Genomic DNA, 22,023 nt, shown 5'->3' on the forward strand with positions numbered 1-22,023 from the left:
TCTTAGTATCTCCAGGCTTCTTACATGTATACAGCCTTCTTTTATGATTCTTGAACGAAGTGTTAGCTATGATTAAGTTGTGCTCTGTGCAAAATTCTACCAGGCGGCTTCCTCTTTCATTTCTTTGCCTCAGTCCATATTCACCTACTACGTTTCCTTCTCTCCCTTTACCTACTACCGAATTCCAGTCACCCTTCACTATCTGAATATTTCTTTTATTTGATCATACATTTCTTCAATTTCTTCGTCATCTGCAGAGCTAGTAGGCATATAAACTTGTACTACTGTAGTAGGTGTGGGCTTCGTATCTATCTTGGCCACAATAATGCGTTCACTATGCTGTTTGTAGTAGCTTACCCGCATTCCTATTTTCCTATTTATTATTAAACCTACTCCTGCATTACCCCTATTTGATTTTGTGTTTATAACCCTGTAGTCACCTGACCAAAAGTCTTGTTCCTTCTGCCACCGAACTTCACTATTTCAACGGAAGTATAGCTATATAGCTCACCTAAAAAATGGGATACTATTGTCACTTCTGTGATCAAAACTATTACTTTCAGTCGATACTATTAGCATCGAAGGCGAAAAAGAACTGTGCCCAATAGTGAAGTACGCGTAGTTCAACTGAGGTACAGGTTGCAAATGTAACGTACTTCCATTTCTACATTTTCGTTAGTCAGCGGAAGTATGGGATACAAATACTATGTACAAAGCTCCTTCTGCAATCGATAGCACTACTATCTACGTAAGAACAGACTTTTAGTGGCAGTGGAGGCGAAAGAAACAATACATGTAAAATTTGTATCCAGTGCTTCAGTTGACCTCTGTAGTTCAACTGAACAACAGAATATTAATGCTAACGAAAACGAAGAAATCGACGTACGTTAAACTTGTATCCCGCACTGCAGTTAACCCACACAATTCAAATGAAGTTCGAGATACAATCCATATATATGTGACGTGAGGTATTAATTGCCACCAATATTTTCATCCATTTTTTCCCCTTCATTGTCCACAGAAATAATACGATACAAACATGCGATATCGTTAGTGTGAAAATATTAATTGCCTTGATATATGTCATCTATATTTTTCGTCTCTCGTATTCCTTCGTTTCTGAACAGTCTTGTCAGCTCTTTCAGCTGTGCAATAAATCCTCATTGGCCAATTCTAAAGTCATTGGTCAAAGGCGACGGGTTGTGTCCCCTGCTTCACTAGACCCAGTATTTGAATGCCTGTATATATGAACTACAATTCATTTTGTTCTTAAACTGAAGTAGTATGATACGTCTAATAGCCTTAAAAATAGATTCACAGAGGAATAAAACTACTGCTTCTACTACTATCACTACGCCTACTACTACTACAATTTAAGTCACTCAAAGCCTCATTCCTCATTGCTTCATAACGACTGTTACAGCTCACCTGAATGAACCAAACTCCTCGTGCCCGTGAAAACATATCTGACTTTATTAAAGGCACAGAAAATTCCATAATGCTACTAAATTCTGTTTCCATCGTAATTCGAGTTTTTGATTACTCACTATCCAACGTAGAGATTATTAATACCGCAATTTTTACTACTGATACAAGTTCGTTATCATTGGTTCAGAGATGTTAATTTTGCATGCAAAGACACTGCTAGCGTACTGTCACTGTCTACTCAACATTCGCAGCACTTCGTCTCGTTTTTGTTAGCTGCAGCGATAGCACTGCCCCAAGCGGCCAGCAAGCGACACTTTTGAATACGACAGTTTATTTAAGTTTCTCTTGTAACATACAGACATTTACTGAGTAATGTCGTTTTCCTTCAATAAAAATAATTTCTAGTAAACACCAGAAAGACCTCACCATTTACGTCAACACATCGTATATCTGTGCAACAAAGCAGAATTTCGTCCGCTACACTTTAAGCCACATCAGTGATGTGGAACGTATGAAAGCTATATGGAACGTGACACCCACATTATTTAACGTATCAAATAAGCCATCTAAACTGTAGCTTAAGAGAAAATCATACAAACGTGATAATAAGTCATCAAAAACAATAAAACTATTTCCCAACACAGAAGAATCCAATTCCACAATTGTTGCTAAATCTGAGCTACAAACGGTAAGAGTATTCGACACATTCTCTTTTGAAGCAAAAGTAATTACATTTACAAAATTATTCCTGTATTAGAAAATCCAGCGAAGTGTAAGAAAGGGGCGAATCATTGGACTCCACAAAAATTTAAAAATCAAGGGAAGCGCCTATGATAACAGCAACAGAAAAAAATGCTTCACGTGTGTGAGATGTGGCTATATTCACTTGCTTTCAACAGAATAAGCTGCAAAAATGAACTTATTCGAAAGTATTTCTTCATGAATGAGTTGTAGCTTATCTCACTGAATCAGTGTGATTCGTCGGTCTTTAGATGTATTTCACGATAATTCATGACTCTTGATAACTTACTAGCGCATGGAACGCAAATATATAAATATTATTCCTTTAATTGAGTAACAAATAATTAAAAACAAACATTATCCTTACGACCATGTAGCTGTCTTCCTTCTCACCGCTTGGAGCGCTAGCATCGCTCCAGTTGTTAAACGGTAACTTTCGCAACAGTGTCTGTGACTGTATTTATTAGACTGTGGTATTGTTGCGTACGAGCATCTTGGCAAATAAAGCAAATGACTGCAACAAAATGTTCCTTCTCATTCTTTCTGTAACGTACAAATATGAGCGCCATTATGAATGGAGGCAGTAAACGAATAGACTTTCAAAATAAATTTGGCAGCAATCGATTTCTGAATTTAAACTCGATGTACTCCTCGTGCAGTAACATCTTCAGTAACCATGTCCACATCCGACAGAATTTGCGGAAGTAGAAAATCGAATTTTGAAAACCGTTTTTCACTGTCATGTTTAAATGACAATACTGAATTTATTTTCCTATCCCGTTCAAATATCTGTATTCCGAATACCAGCTTCTTCACGCAGATGGGGTCTGTTAATCAGTTGTTCGAATTTCGTTCCTTCTCCCTCCTCCCTCCCCCTCCTCCGAAGGGATGGGGTTATCATATTTCTGTATTTTTTTTTTTTTTTAAAGAGTGAGTACGATACTTCCTTATGATCGTCAGCAAACGTTTCAAGAGAAGGAGGAGAAGGGCAAGGCGGGGAAGTTACGCACCTGTGTTGACAGGTGTGAATATTGCCGAACGATTGTGGTTACAGAATACCGACACAGATTATTTACAGAGGAATGGAAGAACTAGTAGAAGTCGACACCGGGGAGGATTAGTTTAACGTTCGAAGAAATGTTGGAACACACTAGGCGATACTGACCATGCGACTTACCGCGCAGAGTGGACTGTAAAAAGACAAACCTATCCATTTTTAGAGACAGAGGACGCTTTTTAAAATATTATTTGGGTTTAAAATATTATTTGGGATATCTTGTCTGAAGTTCTGAAGGTAGCAGGGATGAACGCAGAAAGCGGAAGGTTATCAACAATTTGTGCAGGAATCAGACTGCAATTATAAGAGCCGAAGGATATGAAAGGGAAGCAGTAGCTGAGAAAGGATTGAGACAGGGTTATTGTGTATCCTTAATTATTTCAAACTGGACATTGAGCAAGCTGTGAAAGAAATCATAGAGAAATTCTGAAAGGAAATTTGTCTGCTCATACAAGAAAATCAAACACTTATCTTTCTGTACACAGTACTACGGTAATGGTTTCAATGATTTTGTTTTCAACACGTGATTGACCATGCGACTTACCGCGCAGAGTGGACTGTAAAAAGACAAACCTATCCATTTTTAGAGACAGAGGACGCTTTTTAAAATATTATTTGGGTTTAAAATATTATTTGGGATATCTTGTCTGAAGTTCTGAAGGTAGCAGGGATGAACGCAGAAAGCGGAAGGTTATCAACAATTTGTGCAGGAATCAGACTGCAATTATAAGAGCCGAAGGATATGAAAGGGAAGCAGTAGCTGAGAAAGGATTGAGACAGGGTTATTGTGTATCCTTAATTATTTCAAACTGGACATTGAGCAAGCTGTGAAAGAAATCATAGAGAAATTCTGAAAGGAAATTCGTCTGCTCATACAAGAAAATAAACACTTATCTTTCTGTACACAGTACTACGGTAATGGTTTCAATGATTTTGTTTTCAACAAGTGATTGTTTTTGCTTATATACTCAGAAATGTGCGTCTTAAAATGTTAATTTATGTAAGTTAAATAATGTAACATTATGTCTTTGACCTTGGCATAACTATAAAATACGTGGCTATTATCTGAATAAACATGAAACATGCATTGCTCATTTCGATAAGGTACATCAAAAGAGTCAGAACTACTACAGCTAAGTCATTGTTACAAGTTGCAAGTTGACAACACGTAACAGACCAACTAAACAGATTTTTAAGACATACCCTTCTCAAAATGTGTTGAATAAGAAATATAATCGAGTAATCAACAAACCACGAATAAGTGATTTTGTTGCTGAAGTAAAACCACTTTTTCCGGGGATAGATGCAAACGCAACTGAAATATGGAAGGCTGAACGATATAAAAACACCAAAAACCATCCATAACAAACCAAAATTATCGGATTCCAGGTGGAATACTGAAAAAATAAAGGAACTATATGCAAGCAGAGAATACGCAAAAGAACAAACATGCTAATAGTAGTTGTATCTTAACATAATGGAATAAAATGTCGTAAATTGTGACAGAACTGTAGACGAATTACTGGGGAAAACAAACAGAACATCGAAATCCATGAATGATAGATAATATAACAAATTTAGTTCAAGAAATAAATAAATACAGAGAGTGAGACGTTATAGAAGGTGAAGAAAGATGCAGAATCGCAAAGAATAGTATCTACAAAAATTTAGAGCGGCTAAGGTACTTTGGGCATATCATGAGAACAAGACTCACTAAGAAGACTTACTAGAAATAGATGTAATCGTCGGAAGAACGGAAGATCGAAGATGTAGAGGGAAACAAAGATAAAAGCGGATAGTGAATATCAAAGAAGGTGCAGAAATCACCCAGGAAGAACTGAGGACGAGAATAACGTCCATGGGTACATGGAAGGACATAATTCATCATGCTCCCAGGAGTTGGAAATGGCTTGATGGATCATAACAACAACAAAGAAAAGTGGATGAATGTTGTTTCCAGTGTCATGAAAACATGCATAAAAAGTAGAAGAGTGACGAGCATCAAGAAACATTAAAAAATTATTGTTCCAGACAAGAACAAGATGTAGACAACATTGCCAACAGGCAAACGAATTTTCTTGAATATCCTTACAAACGAAAATGTATCACCATCGAAGAAGGGTGCATCGACGAAAGAAAAGAATACTAGCAAATTGAAGTGGAAACTGAAGCAGCGCTAAGTATAGGTCCAGATTTACGGTCATGTGTGCGATGGAGAAATTGAGAAGGAAACTGTAAGATGAACCTTCCTAAATTATAAACTGTTGCTATGACTAGGGGTCTCCTGCAAACGATTTTGTAGAAAGTAGGGCAAAACACCCTCATTAAAAATGTGGTACAACAGATTACTACAAATACAGAACGATGAAACTAACTTTAAATGAAAAAACAATACTGATTTCCGTAATTAAAAATAATATAAAAAACGAAGAGGAACTAGAACTTCAATACCATCAGTATGGTTTTAAGCTAAATATACGGAGAGCCATACAAGCGCTCAAGAGTTTGATTGAAAGAAGATTGAAATTATGGAATATTAACGCTGCCTATCTTGAACTAGAAAAGATATTTGAAAAGAGTAACTGAAAAAATTCTTCACTCTCTTGAAGTAAATACACTAAAAGTAGAAAGATAGAAGAACAGTATTAAATAGATACAAAATCTAAAGTATAGGGATAGAGATTAATAGAGAACAATTCAAGGAAAAATTACAAAAAGGGGAAGACAAAGATCCTCATTATGGCCTCATCTGCTTAAACTCTTCATCGAAATAGCTATAAAAGACATCTGAAGTCTAAGTGAAAGGAACTACCATTCATTACACAAGATTTTCAAACATCTGATAGTAAGAAACATATACAGAATTTACTTTTAAATGTGCAGCAATTACGAAAAGGATTTAAACATAAAACAACTGTAAAAAATCTAAATTATGATAATAAGCAAATAAAGAAATGACAGGGTCGTTTAACATCAAAATTGAAAGCAGTGATGGAAAAAGTTTATGTATTTATGTTATTCTAGCACCTTCGTTACTGGGAACATGGAAATCAGAACAAAATTTTGAATGGATAAATACTTTTTAATGAAAGCAACATACAAAAAAAGGAAAGAAGAAAGGCAATTCGTCAAACCATTCATTTGGAGTGTACTTGTGTCTGGTTGTGAAAGCTGAATAATCGTAAAGACAGACAAAAAGCACTCAGAAGCAATGGAAATGCGGTTTTGGAGACGGCTGATGAAAAGCAGATGGACAGAAAGAAAAGCCAATGAAAATGATCTGGTAGAGATAAATGAGCAGAGAAATCTCATAACAGCTATAAAAGAAAGACAAACGATATTTCTTGGACGTTTATTGAGAACTGATATGTCGTTAACAGACCTATTTGAAGGAAAAAAATTGAGAGAGAATACCAAGAGCAGACCAAGAATGAAAGAAACAGAATCTTTTGGGAGACAACAAAGTCCGAAAATTATCATAAAAAGCACAGCACAGTGAAGAGTGATCGAAAAGCGTTCAGAGATGATGATGATGTTGATGATCAGGTTTCAAATGTTCAGTCTTGCAAAATTTACGCCAATGTATCCCAATATTTTCCGTTCTTGTGTTGTTTTATGCTTTTTACCTCGAAGAAAATGATCTATTGGCACATAGCATGGAATCTGAAAATATTGTTCTTCTGAAACGCAAGTGGCTTTTTATTCACATGAAATAAGGAGTTTTATAGACAGGGGTCTCAGACTGATTTTGTATTTTTAGATTTCGAGAAGGCTTTCGATACTATTCCTGACAAGCGGCTTCTTATCAAATTCTTTGTCTATAAAGTATCATCACAGTCAGAAAGATCACAGTCCGTAGTAATTTATGGAAAGCCAACGAGTAAAATGGAATTGCTTTCTGGCGTTCCTCAGGGATGTGTTACAGGCCCTCTGCTGTTCCTGATCTATGTAAACTATCGCAGATGCCCTCTTAGATTGTTTGCAGACGTCGTTGTTGTTTACCGTCTAGTAAGGCCACCAGAAGATCAAAACCAATTGCAAAATGATTTAGACAATTTATCTGTATGGTGAGAAAAGCGGCAATTGGATTTAAACAATAAAAAGTGTGAGGTGGCAGAACACTTGGAAGATTCAACAGATATTGTAAAGAGACTGTCTACGTTAAGCTTGTCCGTCCTCTTCTGGTGTATTGCCACTCGTGATTGGAATCCTTACTAATTAGGATCGACGGCAGGCATCCAAAAAACTCATAGACGGGCATGTGTTCCGTATTACCGCGAAAAAGAAAAGAGAGGGTCAGTAATATGATATGTGAATTGGCGTGACACTCATTGGAAACAAAATTATCTTTTCTTGAAATTTTAATTACCAGCTTTCTTGTCCAAATGCGAAAATATTTTGTTGACTGCCACCTACAAAGGAAGAAATCTCTGGATATCAACCACAAACGCCGGCAGGTGTGGCCAAGCGGTTCTAGGCGCTACAGTCTGGAACCGCCCGGGTGCTATGGTCGCAGGTTCGAATCCTGCCTCAGGCATGGATGTGTGTGGTGTCCTTAGGTTAGTTAAGTTTAAGTAGTTCTAAGTTATAGGGGAATGATCCTCTCAGCAGTTGAGTCCCATAGTGCTCAGAGACATATGAACCATTTTTTCAACCACAAAAACCAAAGCAGAGGTCAAGGAGGAGCTTCATGCACAGAGCATCAGCAATTCTATCAGCACATGGAACTCACGGAATCGAGCGAAGAGAGGAATCTTCTGTGGGCTGACATCTACCGTATGTGTCGGGGAAAGTACTAAACTGATTGAGGACAGGAATATCACGATGCAAGGTGAATCTCAAGAAGTGGGGCCTCATGACCTGTGAATGTGGTGGCCTGTAGAATCCACATCATCTCCTAGTTTGCAGAAAACTGCCCGATCTTTCCACCGCGGAAGCATGAGACAGGACCTTCAAGACAGCGGAATCCTTGAGCATACGTCCACCTAACAGAAAATCAGCAGCGCCTTGTAGAATTTTTGTATTATTTTTATTATGCTGTATGATCTAAGTCGTGGACATCCATCCTTCTCTTATGAGATCTACCTAGTTCTCTCTTTCCAGTCGACCGCTAATTCATAACCATTTTTTGCAATCTATTTACTGTCATTCTATCAACATGATCCTTTCTTTCCATTTCGTTCTCTTCTATCTTGTCATTAACTGAGAAGATTTTTAAATCTGATCTTATTGTTTGATTCCTTATTTTACCCATTGTATTACATATCTGCTGAACTTCATCTCTGCAAACTTCCATTCTTGACTTTACCTTTTTCTGTTACTATCCTTGATTCGGAAGCACATACAAGAGTTGGTACAGCCATACCTTTGCAGAGTTTGTGTTGAATTTTCTGTTTTCTTCTAAAAGTTATTCCAATTGGTCGCAAATATTTTTATATTTATTATCTTTCTTCTCAATGTGTTTGTCATAGTTAAAACTAATATCACATTCAATGTAAATGAAGTGGAATACTTGTTCTAAGATTTTCTCATTTATTATTATTTTCGATCTGACTGGATTCTTTCGTTTGAAAGCCGCGATTTTTGTCTCATTTCCACATATAGTTAAGTTGTAATGTATTGCGTTTTGGCGCAGTCTATATACTGGTCACTGTAAATTATCTTCTGTTTCCTGTATAATTATTTGGTCATCAGAATACAAAAGACAATTTAATGGTGCGCTACGTCCTACTTTTATTTCTAAGTGTATTTCATCTTTCCACTTCATAACTAGGCCATCAATATAAATATATATATATATATATATATATATATATATATATATATATATATATATATATGTGTGAAAGAAAATGGGTCATGGACTGCATCCTTGATGAGTACCTTGATTTATTAAAATTTCATGTGACGTTTACGAACATGTACTTATAACTATTTTTGTATTTATATAGAGAAACTTTACGATATTAATACGATGTTTAGGAAAACATTTTTACTTCCAGTATTTTCCAGAAAAGGGGTCTTTTTACCATATCAAAGGCTTTTTCAAAATCAATAAATCCTAAATGCGTTTCTCAGCAAATTCCCGACGTTTTTCGATAATATGTCTTATTATAAATATATAATCATTATAAGAACGGCCCTTTCTGAAGCCTCATTGTTCGTCTGAGATTATTGCATAATCGATGGTATGTAGCCTTTAATTAAGAATTTTCCCTTAAATTTTATATCCTGCATTTAGTAAATTTATTCCTCTATAATTTCCTGTGTCTTTCCTATCGCCTTTTTAAGTATAGAAATTACTTTATCCGTGTTCCATTTATCGGGTACAGAACAGTTCTTCAAACACATATTTAAAAAATGGAGAAAGTAAAATTATTATGTAGTTCCTCCATACTCGATTAATGCAGCATTAATGCCAACTAGGCCGGTAGTTTTTCTATTTTTTGTTACATTTAAGGCTACTTTTAATTCTGGACACGTAAAGTAAAATAAATAAATAGCGGAGAAACTGCTATAGGAGTAAAATAAGAGAAAACGGAACTCACAGTGGAGGTTTATTCCACGTGCTATTCGGGAGTGGAGTAGAGGGTTTGAAAGTGGTTCGGTGACCCTTTTACCAGGAACTTGAACGTGAACTACAGAGAAGTTGGCCTGGCAGTCGTTTACAGTCGTAGCTGACCACTTAGCTTTCATTTTCCGTCTTAGTCCAATTATTCTCAATTCCTGAACGCTAGTATAGATCCAGAGGGCAGTGTAGACACCTGTCACGGATGAGTGACTGGTGTCCGTGAAGGTGAACTCACACTTTGCGGAGCGTCAACGTCACGTAACAGTGACGTTTTTGAACGTCGACGGTCAGAGGAATTCCTGAGCATTCACTCTACACGTCACGAAAACGTCGACAGAACATCGTGACGTTACAGTTGGTTCATAAAATACTCACCAGAGGCGCTATTTCGTAGTTGATGGAAGATCGTCATAAAATGGCGAAATTTAATTTAAAGCAATTTACAATGATTGCATATGATGATGAGGGAGAGAGCAAAAAGAATCTCGGGTAGAAAAATGTTAAAAAATCGAGATTGTGAAGTATAGTTTCACACTCTTTAGAAGGAGCTGGAAAAGTAGGAGTCATTATTCAATAAAAATTTCAAAATTTCTAAATAACATTTTTTTACATGTTAAGTAAAATACAAATAAAAATTACGAAGAGAAATACATGATTTAGGAGTATCACGTCGAAAGAATCTGATGGTTCGGCTACGGTACGTCTACATTGGTCGTTTTAGCGTATTTGAACTATGTTTACATCTATTTCTGCTACCTGATGTTCATCGTTAATTTATCACGAATCCTGTTTTAAACTTCAGCATGCCGCATCAGCTTTGCTCCCGGTCTTTCTATACATTATTCCACTGGAAAAGGCGTGATTAGGGCACACTGAACAAGATACGTATCGTTTATTTATCAATGTATTCCTTTAGTGTATAAAATGAAATACTTTAGCTTAGCACTGTCTTCCAGTACATATGAATACCTTTTTGGCAATAGCAGTCTATGGTAAATGCTTTCGTATTAATTCGCAGTGTGTACTTAATGTAACAGTTGCTCGCCAAGTAGGCTACACTGCGTCCCGTCGAGACACTCCTCCCGAGAAATCTTGGCGAGATGCTGACGTGACGTGGAGTGTCGAAGATGCTTCGTTGACGGCATGTGTGAATGTCACCATTTGCACTACAGAGGAGAGTATTTTGACGTGTCGGACGTGACGGTGATGTACCGTCAAGTGTGAATCCGCTTTAACAGAGCGAGCTGCTGCGGCGGCGACTGCGGCTGTGCGCCTATCTTATCGCCCGTGCGCACGCATGCGGGCGCCCCACGAGCGGAACCGCTGCCGTCTCCTAACGCCGCAGCTGGCAGGGCGCTATCTGCGCTCATCGGACACCAAATCACCACCTGTCCTTTGCAACCCAACCCTAACTCCGGCGGCGGCGTACGCCGCGGAAGGAGCTAGGACGGAACACGGCTATACGGAAGAGGTAATCTTGGACTTTGCGGAGATGGTGTAGCGCAGCAGTACCTTTTCCGTTGACTGTTTGTTACTTGATCTAAGGCCAATATCACGGAGCGATCGGAAAGGCGTCTTACCAAAGATCATTCACCATCCTGTGGTCGGATCTTGTGGTCTAATGGTGGAGCGCCTGCTTGGAAACCGTAAGGTAGTCTAATTGAACCCCGTTCCATGATGACGATGATGTTTGGTTGGTGGGGCGCTCACTGCGCGGTCATCAGCGCCCGCAGGAAGTCCAAATTTTTACGCAGCTCAGTTTTTTTCACAATCCAATCTAGCCACTGTCACGAATGATGATAAAATGATGAAGACAACACAAACACCCAGTCCCCGGCGAGCCCCGATCGGATCACACAAATTTTCACTCTGACTTTGACGTAGCCTTGACGTGAGGAGTAGGGCTGTTCATAAAATATCGATATATCGATTTTTTCAAATAATATGGAGACGCACCAGCATATCGAAATCCAAATACCAATATCGAATGCCGATATCTTTATTTTATATTATATCTCTTTCACAATTTTCGGTAAATATTTGAAATTGTTCTTTTGAAATTCATCACGTCCAAACTTTTTCTTTGACTATGTGAAGCAATTATATGTGGCGCAAAAGAAGAAGTCCGATTGAATTGGGGGAGTGTGAATGGAATAACGTGATTTCCACTGTGAAGAAATAGCGCCCCAGCTGTGTTAAAAAACATGGGAAGTCTTCAAAAACAGTTGCTGAAAATGATGAACAAAAATCTAAATGACAACATTGGTCTTTGCGACGGGCGGAAACGTTGAGGGGAAATGCTGACGTAATCTGCTACCAACAGAAACTGCAAAGCTTATCTCCACCACACAGTTTTGACACTACAACCGCTAGGATGCTGACGTTGGCTGAAATGAAGTCTACGTGAAGTGTGCCGGACAAATCCAATATGTGACGAAACCGAACGACAGACCCATCGGGCACTTTTTTTTTGTGCCACTTGTATGCAGTTACCATTGTTAGCAAAGTGGTTATCGTCAAGTATTAAAGTGCATCGGCCGGCCGTTGTGGCCGAGCGGTTCTAGGCGCTTCAGTCTGGAACCGCGCGACCGCTACCGTCGCAGGTTCGAATCCTGCCTCGGACATGGATGTGTTTGATGTCCTTAGGTTAGTTAGGTTTAAGTAGTCCTAAGTTCCAAGGGACTGATGACCTCAGATGTCAAGTCCCAAGTGCTCAGAGCCATTTGAATTTTTAACGTGCATCGTTTTCGTTTCAATTCTTGCTCTAAGTGGGGTAGGTGGGCTGCTAGCTCGTGTTGTACAGAATTTCTAATAATAAACCAGTGCTTAAAATAACTCCTCTAAAACAGTCAGTATATTTACAATGAGGAACCGATATTTTTATAGATATGTAGGTCGATATTTTTTCCGTCGATTATCGGTATGTCGATACGTTTTTTGATGTATTGAGGGCCGATAATGGTTCTTTTTTAAATATCGGTATATCAGACTCCAGATATTTTTAAAATGTCAACAATCTTAGTGAGGAGTCGGCAGGAACGACACATGGCTCCAATTCCACGTTAAACTATAGGTCCCCTTTCCCCGACTGATCAACGGAGGTAGGTGTTGGGGACGCAGGTCACCGATTTCGCGTACAACATGGGCTTGCACCCGACCACTGAGTCACATGAAATTATTTTGCTATCCTGTGGAGCTATGCCGGTTTACTGGCTGTGGTAAACTTCCTGTTCTGCATTGATTCCACGCAACTATTGCAACTGATAGACGGTCATACTGGTACAAGAATATCTAGTGTATATGAAGATGGTATCTGTTCTTTCGGACACGTCCGAAAGAACAGATACCATCAGTGGCCATGCAGCTCTCTTAGAATGAAATGATAATTAAATCAAGACCCTAAGCTGTCGACAGTCGTTGGTATACATCAACGGGGACAGCTGAAAACGTGTGCCAAGAGTGGGACTCGAACCCGGGATCTCCTGTTTCTATGACAGACGCTCTATCCATCTGAGCTACCGAGGGCACAGAGGATAGTGCGACTGCAGGGATTTATCCCTTGCACTCTCCCAGTGAGATCCACATTCCCAACTTAGTGTTCATACACTACATTCATAGTGCCCCGGCCCTTTACACTCATTGATCGCGGCAGACAGTGTCTTCGTACAGTTAAGGCTAACCGTCCATTGACCTTCTTCTTCTGTGTTCGATGCACATGCATTGCCCAAACTCTTACGGGACTCAATAAGATTGTCTGCTGCGAGTATTGAGTGTAATGGGCAGGGGGACTATGAATGTAGTGTGTGGATTTTAAGTTGGGAATGTTGGTATCACAGGGAGCGTGCACCGGATAAATCCCTGCAGTCGCACTATCCTCTGTGCCCTCGGTGGCTCAGATGGATAGAGCGTCTGCCATAGAAGCAGGAGATCCCGGGTTCGAGCCCCGGTTGGGGCTCACATTTTCAACTGTCCCAGTTGATGTACAACAACGCCTGATGATTTCATCATCATACCGCTAGTGTATGTCCCGGCTGGTGGTTGGAAATCGCTTTGCTGCGAGGGAGTAATAGATGCAGGAGATCAATGCTGGTTCTTACAGTCTCGTTTCCGAACGCTGGCTCGGAACAGAATTGCATCGCATGAACATTTGGAACGAAGTTACATGCAAGAAACTTTTACCCGACTAGTGCTCTTAAGTCGTTCTCTTGTAGTGCTGTGATCCTTGGAGCATTGAGAGTTCTTACTTAACAGGACCTAATGTTTTGCCTGTATAATAATATATGCGGTATCGTGCCCATTATAGGCTTTAATAAGTCTTCTAGCTGAGGTGTGTGTGGTAGTGAGGAGTGGGGTTGACGAGATAGTGAAGAAAAGAGGGGGTTGTCTATTAGCATAATATGCTACCTGGAGAAGGCTGAGTGGTGATTTAGTGATATTTTAATTGCTCTAGATTTTTTTTTTATTAAAACAGTAACTACCTTGAATGAGAATGGCTAAATCTACTTGCTGGCCAACCACTCTTTTTGTTGGGTCAGGTATTCACCAGTGTTAGACTCTAGTTTTGGTTCTGGTCGGTTGAACAGGGCTTTTTACTTCACTAATTTTACGATAGTTGCTTGAGTTGGTCTTTTTTTGTTTCGTTTCCTTATGCTCTATGGTTCTGAATCTCGCTTTTGATGGAAAGAGGCATGAAAGAGACATTTGTTATTTTTCTCTGTACGGTAACATAAAAAAGTCCTCTGTAAGGATTTCACCGTTTGTGCCACTAGAGTGCCCTATATCCCCTTTTTGTCTCCGGATTACAGCGATAGCGAGGACCGTTTGTTCGGTTTCTTTTAGAATGTCTTGTAGAAATTTCTTGAACTGCTTGTCTTTATTTCTTCTTACATTTCGCAAAATTTTTCGTCCTCTCTTTGTTTGGGGATTCTCTTAGAGATGTTATAACTACACTCCTGGAAATGGAAAAAGGAACACATTGACACCGGTGTGTCAGACCAACAATACTTGCTCCGGACACTGCGAGAGGGCTGTACAAGCAATGATCACACGTACGGCACAGCGGACACACCAGGAACCGCGGTGTTGGCCGTCGAATGGCACATGCTCTCACGCTGGCCCAACATGCGAGACACCTCTGGGCAGCATGCGTGTTTTACCATTGTGGATGCGATACCTGGGTATAGTCTTGTCACCGAATAGCACAACATGCGAGACACGTCTAACCGTGCTTAATTGCCCAGCGTGACTGACGCAATGCTGCGAAGTCGGAAATTGTATTGTGTCCCAGAAATAGTTATCACTCGCTTTCTTAATGTCTCAGCTTGTATGCACCGAAATACGTGCCCTAACAAAACCTGTTTAGCACAGAATAACCTCAAATGCATTCTTCCTCACTGTCCTAACATAGCGCTTTTCAACATAAGCAAACGTTCTCACCACTACTTAGAGTCTCCTGTATCCCAGTATGAAGGATGTTGTATGAGTGAATCGAGCATTATGATTGGCTCTTATCGAATTTGCCTTCCGAATTATTGATGCCACCGGTGTGCAAGCACGATCCACCCTTTCTTTCTGCAGATGAGACTTTCAGTGAGAAAAAACTATTTTACACTGATCGCACCTTGCACCGACACCGACTGCTCTCCCACTGAGGACAGGAGGTTGAATATTAAAGCGTGAAACCGATCTGCAACCCAGCAATATATCACCGCATACCATATCGATGTAGTAAACATACAATTCCTATCCTGTACCATCCAGAATAGCAGGGTTTGCTGTAATATTATACCATTTTCGTGGTACTTATCCATATCAACCACACGGCTACATCCTACTGATCACTTACACAACAAAATTCCCAAGATATAGACTGGAAATTATTTCTCTACAAACCCGAAAGCGTAGCAAGGTGGAGTGTGCTAGCTAGACCACAGAGTAACTAGAAACTTGGCCCATCTCCGAAGATCTTTACGTGAGAACTCGAAATATATAGAGGAAACTGATACTTCCACTTGTGAATACCGATGTGTGTGACGTAACAGATTTCAAATCATCCCTATAATTTACAAAGTTAACTAATGTGTTTCTCATGTCTAGAGAAGCGGAAAACAGGTTTTTCACCTGGTAGATGCACACACCACAATCGATGTTCCCTCAACTAAACAAAGGGGCCAAATGTACAGAAGCAGTCAACCGAAAAATCTACATGGGAGGGAATAATGTCCAGCACAAGCACACCTCCATTTTCAATCTCCTTAAATTTCCACGTGATCATGAAAGCTGCCCAACACATACTAAGTATTAGTTCGATATTCTGCCATCTAGAGGACGACACAGTTAACTCAGCTGTATTTCTGCATTCCAACAGATCTTTGCATTCAGATGGCTCCTGCTGTTAGCTGGAAACCTGAATCACTCCCACTAGAGGCCATACATAGACAAAATCATCCTAAAAAACTGGTGACATATATGTTTTATCATTGTACTTACAATTAAAGGCTACAACTGCGGTTTCAGTTGAATGACATTTGATAATGAGAGAAGTATCAGAAATAGATCCTGCTCACAGCCGTGGCTCTGGAAATCACATATCGAGATCATTCTTATGATCTGACATACTCTTCCCTCTTGTTTCACAGTATTCCACAGTCATCTTCTTTGCCCATGTCGGAATACACTCCTGGAAATTAAAATAGGAACACCGTGAATTCATTGTCCCAGGAAGGGGAAACATTATTGACACATTCCTGGGGTCAGATACATCACATGATCACACTGACAGAACCACAGGCACATAGACACAGGCAACAGAGCATGCACAATGTTGGCACTAGTACAGTGTATATCCACCTTTCGCAGAAATGCAGGCTGCTATTCTCCCATGGAGACGATCATAGAGATGCTGGATGTAGTCCTGTGGAACGGCTTGCCATGCCATTTCCACCTGGCGCCTCAGTTGGACCAGCGTTCGTGCTGGACGTGCAGACCACGTGAGACGACGCTTCATCCAGTCCCAAACATGCTCAATGGGGGACAGATCCGGAGATCTTGCTGGCCAGGGTAGTTGACTTACACCTTGTAGAGCACGTCGGGTGGCACAGGATACATGCGGACGTGCATTGTCCTGTTGGAACAGCAAGTTCCCTTGCCGGTCTAGGAATGGTAGAACGATGGGTTCGATGACGGTTTGGATGTACCGTGCACTATTCAGTGTCCCCTCGACGATCACCAGAGGTGTATGGCCAGTGTAGGAGGTTGCTCCCCACACCATGATGCCGGGTGTTGGCCCTGTGTGCCTCGGTCGTATGCAGTCCTCATTGTGGCGCTCACCTGCACGGCGCAAACACGCATACGGCCATCATTGGCACCAAGGCAGAAGCGACTCTCATCGCTGAAGACGACACGTCTCCATTCGTCCCTCCATTCACGCCTGTCGCGACACCACTGGAGGCGGGCTGCACGATGTTGGGGTGTGAGCGGAAGACGGCCTAACGGTGTGCGGGACCGTAGCCCAGCTTCATGGAGACGGTTGCGAATGGTCCTCGCGATACCCCAGGAGCAACAGTGTCCCTAATTTGCTGGGAAGTGGCGGTGCGGTCCCCTACGGCAATGCGTAGGATCCTACGGTCTTGGCGTGCATCCGTGCGTCGCTGCGGTCCGGTGCCAGGTCGACGGGCACGTGCACCTACCGCCGACCACTGGCGACAACATCGATGTACTGTGGAGACCTCACGCCCCACGTGTTGAGCAATTCGGCGGTACGTCCACCCGGCCTCCCGCATGCCCACTATACGCCCTCGCTCAAAGTTCGTCAACTGCACATACGGTTCACGTCCACGCTGTCGCGGCATGCTACCAGTGTTAAAGACTGCGATGGAGCTCCGTATGCCACGGCAAACTGGCTGACACTGACGGCGGCGGTGCACAAGTGCTGCGCAGCTAGCGCCATTCGACGGCCAACACCGCGGTTCCTGGTGTGTCCGCTGTGCCGTGCGTGTGATCATTGCTTGTACAGCCCTCTCGCAGTGTCCGGAGCAAGTATGGTGGGTCTGACACACTGGTGTCAATGTGTTCTTTCCATTTCCAGGAGTGTACAAACACATACTTTATAAGCCTGATGCTCAAAGTGATCCTATCATGCATCCCCTACCACTAATAAGTATAATACATCGTCAAAAACTGATTGCATGTGTTACAAAATAATACTGAGAGAAAATCAGCGATGGGTGGACATGTTTCATAAGTTTTTATTATGGCTGAAACCACTGTGTCTTAGAAAGAGATCCGTAATCGTCTCATATGCTAAAAAACCCGATCGCAGCAGCTACTGTATGTTACTGTTATGGCAAACCATGTGAAAATACAGCTGCTCTTGTAATCCCCGTGTATGAAGATGGGTATAGAAAAGTGAGTAAGCAAGTAGGTCCTGACCAGAAACAGTAACGCGTTTGTGCTGAGGGGAAGCGAGCCCGAATTTGTAGAACAGTTCTGAGAGTGACTTCAATCTTCTGAGGGCATTCTGGTCACACATCGGGGCTGAATGACCACCATCTCGCAGGGAAATATCTAGTGTTGCGAGGGGTATATTTGGTGCTGCCTGTCTCTGCGGTAAATATACAAATGATTTAAAAGGGATGATTCTGTATAGCACAGGATAGGATTTGTATGTTTACTACATCGACATGGTACGTGGTGATATATTACTGGGTTGGAGGTCGGTTTCACAATCTAATATTCAACCTCCTGTCCTCAGTGGGAGAGCAGTGTAATTGAATAAGAGTCTGTCTGCATCTGATCATATGTAGGGTCACTTTACAGGGTTTAATTGTCGGTGCAGGATGGCGATCTGTGTAAAATAGCTTTTTCCTACTGAAAGTCTCGTCTGTATTTACTCCTTCTGCAATTTCTTGCAGTGAGGTGTGCTGGATCGACTCTTATCCCACTTATTATTATAACGTTTTAGTGGTTTCTGTGGACAGACTATAAATTTTAAGTAGTCTTATTGGCAGTTGATATGGTGTGTTGTCATTTGTGTGAATACTGCTGGTATGTCTACATGCAAATGCACCTTTTGTTCCAACATAAAAAAATAGCCTTTCCTCGAAGAACAAAAGCTTAGTTAAGAAATTTAATATAAAATTTGCAATGCAACGTACTATTCGATTGCACGGAGTGGGAACCCTGATATTATGCAGGTTGCAGCACAATAAATTTGAGAAAAGAAAGTTAGTTTCTTCTTCTTTTTTCGACAATGAAAGTAACTAAGTAATACATAAATAAGATTTTTAAACTGTTGTGAAGTGTATTTCACACATTATTAGATATTCTGCTTGTATTCTTTTCGTATAAACATGTGCTTAAATTTGTAAAACATTCCCAGTATCAACATGTTTTGTGAAATGAGTGTCAATAAATCAAAGCTCAGATATTGAAGACCACAGAGCTTTCACATTAATTACAGTAATGGAGGGCTGACTTGATACTTCCCCATAATTTCTACAAGAAATTTAAGCAAAGTCGGGTTTTACATACTTACGCCCACACATGTTACAGTATTTAAGAAACTGCTGATTAGCTTATCACAGCTTTCCAGGGATCCCGGTATATTCAGGGGGAAACATGATAGCGTTACGTACAAGCCGACAACATTCTCTGAGTAATAACGAATCAAACATTGTATTGTAGATTGCCGTCCTGACACCCTACTTTAAAATATTTTGAACAATCATGATGATAGCAGACAAAAACTCAATGATAAATTTCCATACAGTCACCAGGTATGGTTAAATGATGATGGCGTCCTCTTGGGTAAAATATTCCGGAGGTAAAATAGTCCCTCATTCGGATCTCCGGGCGGGAACTACTCAAGAGGACGTCGTTATCGGGAGAAAGAAAACTGGCGTTCTGCAGATCGGAGCGTGGAATGTCAGATCCATTAATCGGGCAGGTACGTTAGAAAATTTGAAAAAGGAAATGGATAGGTTAAAGTTAGATTATAGTGAGAAATAGTGAAGTCCGGTGGCAAGAGGAACAAGACTTTTGGTCAGGTGAATACAGGGTTGTAAATAAAAAATCAAATAGGGGTAATGCAGGAGTAGGTTTAATAATGAATAAAAATGTAGGAGTGCGGGTAAGCTACTACAAACAGCATAGTGAACGCATTATTTTGGCCAAGATAAACACAAAGCCCATGCCTACCACAGTAGTACAAGTTCATATGCCAACCAGCTCTGCAGGTGATGAAGAAATTGATGAAATGTATGATGAGATAAAAGAAATTATTCAGGTAAAGAAGGGAGACGAAAATTTAATAGTCATGGGTGACTGGAATTCGAGAGTAGGAAAAGGTAAAGAAGGAAACATAGTAGGTGAATTTGGATTGGGGGTAAGAAATGAAAGAGAAAGCCGTCTGGTAGAATTTTGCACAGAGCATAACTTAATCATAGCTAATACTTAGTTCAAGAATCATAAACGAAGGTTGTATACATGGAAGAATGCTGGAAATACTAGAAGGTATCACATAGATTATATAATGGTAAGACAGAGATTTAGGAACAAGGTTTTAAATTGTAAGACATTTTTTAGGGGCAGATGTGGATTCTGACCGCAATCTATTGGTTATGGACTATAGATTAAAACAGAAGAAACTGCGAAAAGGTGGGAATTTAAGGAGACGGGACCTGAATAAACCGACTAAACCAGAGGTTGTACAGAGTTTCAGGGAGAGCATAAGGGAACAACTGATAGGAATTCGGGAAAGAAATACAGTAGAAGAAGAATGGGTAGCTCTGAGGGATGAAGTAGTGAAGACAGCAGAGGATCAAGTATGTAAAAAGACGAGGGCTGGTAGAAATCGTTGGGTAATAGAAGACACATTGAATTTAATCGATGAAAGGAGAAAATATAAAAATGTAGTAAATGAAGCAGGCAAAAAGGAATACAAACGTCTCAAAAATAAGATTGACAGGAAGTGCAAAATGGCTAAGCGGGGATGGTTAGAGGACAAATGTAAGGATGTAGAGGCTTATCTCACTAGGGGTAAGATAGGTACTGCGTACAGGACAATTAAAGAGACCTTTGGAGAAAAGAGAGCCACTTGGATGAAAATCAAGAGCTCAGATGGCAACCCGGTTCTAAACAAAGAAGGGAAAGCAGAAAGGTGGAAGGAGTATATAGAGGGTCTATACAAGGGCGATGTACTTGAGGACAATATTATGGAAATGGAAGAGGAGGTAGATGAAGATGAAATGGGAGATACGATACTGCGTGAAGAGTTTGACAGAGCACTGAAAGACCTGAGTCGAAACAAGGCCTCCGGAGTAGACAACATTCCATTAGAACTACTGACAGCCTTGGGAGAGCCAGGTCTAACAAAACTGTACCATCTGGTGAGCAAGATGTATGAGACAGGCGAAATACCTTCAGACTTAAAGAAGAATACAATAATTGTAATCCCAAAGAAAGCAGGTGTTGACAGATGTGAAAATTACCGATCTATCAGTTTAATAGGCCACAGCTGCAAAATACTAACGCGAATTCTTTACCGACGAATGGAAAACTGGTGGAAGCCGACTTCGGGGACGATGAGGAGGTATTGAATAGAATTGGGGAGAAGAGGAGTTCGTGGCACAACTTGACAAGAAGAAGGGACCGGTTGGTAGGACATGTTCTGAGGCATCAAGGGATCAAAAATTTAGCATTGGAGGGCAGCATGGGGGGTAAAAATGGTAGAGGGAGACCAAGAGATGGATACACTAAGCAGATTCAGAAGGATGTAAGTTGCAGTAAGTACTGGTAGATGAAGATGCTTGCACAGGGTAGAGTAGCATGGAGAGCTGCATCAAACCAGTCTCAGGACTGAAGACCACAACAACAACACCAAATAAACTATGTATATTTCCAAGCTTGTATTGTCGAGTTTCGTTATTAAAGCTTATTTAAACTATCAAGTTGTTTAACAATATTAAACATTTTTGTCGTTTGTAAGCGCTGTTGTTTTAAAACGTAAAAGGTTAAAATGAGTACAGAGCAAAGAATGCCGCCACCCTTAATGTGTCGCCCTTAGGCCAGTGCCTAGTGAGCCTATAAGTAAATCCACCACTGCTGTGTTCTAGTATTAAGAAAGCCTCGAAGAAAACGATCTATCTGTACGTAATCAGTACGAATTCAGAATATTCGTTGTTGCGAAACGCAAACGAATCTTCATTCATCACAAAGTAATGGGAGT

General features: G+C 40.5%; 1 non-coding gene across 1 annotated transcript; it reads left to right on the plus strand.

Moving 5' to 3' along the window:
- The first annotated feature begins 13,677 nt into the window (after nt 1-13,677).
- Nucleotides 13,678-13,752, plus strand: Trnal-uag (transfer RNA leucine (anticodon UAG)). The gene has a single exon. It is a non-coding gene; the product is annotated as a tRNA-Leu (tRNA).
- The last annotated feature ends 8,271 nt before the right edge of the window (nt 13,753-22,023 follow it).

This window comes from Schistocerca gregaria, chromosome 4, assembly GCF_023897955.1.
Source record: "Schistocerca gregaria isolate iqSchGreg1 chromosome 4, iqSchGreg1.2, whole genome shotgun sequence".
NCBI classification, from domain to species: domain Eukaryota; kingdom Metazoa; phylum Arthropoda; class Insecta; order Orthoptera; family Acrididae; genus Schistocerca; species Schistocerca gregaria.